The sequence below is a fragment of the Montipora capricornis genome, chromosome 11, assembly GCF_036669925.1.
Source record: "Montipora capricornis isolate CH-2021 chromosome 11, ASM3666992v2, whole genome shotgun sequence".
Classification (NCBI taxonomy): Eukaryota; Metazoa; Cnidaria; class Anthozoa; order Scleractinia; family Acroporidae; genus Montipora; species Montipora capricornis.
In genome coordinates, this window is record NC_090893.1 from 9093747 (window position 1) to 9096246 (window position 2500).

A 2500-nucleotide genomic window follows, 5' to 3' on the forward strand; every position below is an offset into this window, starting at 1 on the left:
CGCACACTAGCGCGAAATTTCTGTGGGCAATCCCTATGCTGTACAACTCCAAGTCAATTCAAATTCACTTTAGATACTCGAGTAAAGTAACTCTTCACTCCAGTGTGATAAGGCTTGACCAAGCTCATAAATTGACATATCGACGTTACTTAAAATCTGCATACTTAGCTTTCTACTCGCTCTTTCATCTGAAATGTGTCACGTGATTTCTATGTATATGAAACAAGGATGGAAAAGTCATCAGATATCAAGATATCAATGTGTTTTGTACCTTACTCTAGTACTCCTATCGAGGCTTTATCATTCTTCCTTTTAATCATATGCCCATCTTAATGGAAACGGTAAATTAAAATTAAACAGGTCAAGTCACACAATAAGTGTCCATAGAAGTCACAATGAAAATGAAATTGTAACATGATCTGAGAAATGGTCATATCAACGTTTCGTTCGTGTTTCTTATGTCAAATAAATAAGGACTTAATGCAAAAAGAAAATGTCCCTTCGTTTTACCTAAATTACTCCACTGTGTAACTTGATAGTATAATGAAAGTTTATTTAGTTTATTTATTCAAAAAAAAAAAGAAGGGAAGTCACCGTTTTATGAAGACGAGTAATAACAAACGAGGAACTTAAAACCGGGGTACATTGCAGTTACGATCAACAGACGAGGATTTTGTGAAATATGATGAAAAGTTAAAAAAATTGTAAAAAGCGTCGCCACGTCCCCGAGTCTCCAAATCCCCACTTTCCCTTTCCCCTGTCCCCGCGTCCGCGTCCGCGGCGTCCGCGTCCCCGTCCCACTTTTCGACACAACCTGTGAAATCACTACCGTCAAGTTTGCGCCCTGCAACTTCCATCTACATCTGTTCCATCAAATTAATGCCTCGTCTACTCCATGAATGAGCCCAAAAATCGCGCAAAATGTTATAAATTCAATGCAAAAACCAGTTTCGAAACAAAACCCATCTTGATTACGCAATTACATCTCAGTCCGAGTACAAACAGTATCTTTTCGTGTCGCTTTCCGTGGAATAGGGAATTTAAAAAATAAATGCAGTTTATGACTACGAAAAAGAAAAACAAAAACAAAAAAAAAACGAGAACAAAAAGTCAACAACACAAGATCCTAAGTGCCGACCCCTATCCAAGGAGCAACCCCAGCCAACAGGGCTTAATTATTTCAGGGTGAAGCACAAGCACGTGGCTAATTGCTAGTCTGACTACTATACACCTTATTCCAAAATGGCCGCTGATTTATGCGGATACAAATTGGCCCTTGTTGCCTCGTTCAAGATAAAATATTCTTTTGAATTTTAAGCTTAAGAACGAGGCATCAAGGGCTTATTTGAATAAAAACAAAAGAATATTTAAATTGCGGCCATTTTGGAATAAGGTGTATGAACAAAAAGACACGCGACTGGTTTTTATTCCGTTGGGCTGCCTTACACAGGCATCCCACGTAATTAGTTTTCATTCATGTGTAAATCGTTAAGTGGGACTAATTACCATCACAAAAACTTCGCACTTACACTCGCTTTGAAGAGGAGGCAGACATGAACTCGGAAATGGCCTCATCCAGAATTCATTGGAAACTGTGGACTGCGGACCTACAATAGTCTCCTTCAAAGTTTCAAAGTACACTTGCCCTCATATAGCAAAGGCTAATCTAGGCGGGTAGTTCTTACATTTCCACTATAGAATAAAATATACAGAAGTGCAAAAAAAGCAACATTAAATGGCATCAATTAACACGAACGTACAAGAAATAATAACTTAAAGTAGCCAAAACCCGGGATAGGGGGTGTCTTTTTTTTTCCCAAATTTTTTTGTGTCAATTTTTTTCGTTACTCTCCTGTACAGTTATTTTCGAATGATCGGGATTTGTCCTTCATTTATGGTGGAATTTTGTAAAAAAAATTAAGGAAGATACGAAAGGGACATCTTTGTTTGTTTTTCAAAATTAAGAGAGTTTCCGTGTGGGGAATATACGCTGACTCCCAGAGACACTGAAGACTCGCTGAGCTCCACACTTTAAAACAATATTTTAATGTTTTATACTTCGTAAAAACCTTCTCCGGAATGCAACAAAATGAAACAAAACAGAGTCACAGTTCCACTAGCTAGGGTCGTCACGCAACGTTCTCATTTAGTTAGCTTAGCTTAGCTTAGCTTATTTCGAGCGAACTCGAACTAGTTGTTTTCGCCAAAGTGTTGTCGTCTTGGTTTTTTTATCGCAAAATTGAATTCAGATTGTACTACGTCAAACCTGCCAACCCCTGATAAAAGAAAATCTGGAGACCCATGAAAAAAAATCTGGAGATTCTATAAAAAATAATGAGATTCTATTTTTTTCCCGATCAAGATTAAACAAACCCCTTTTCCATCGAGGAAAGTCATTAACCGTTTATTTAAATGTCTTATTTGTTTTTCCTGTTGTGAGAAGATGCAGCTTTCTGTGACGAAACTTACAGCAAGGTGTCATGGGAGACGCCTGGGAATT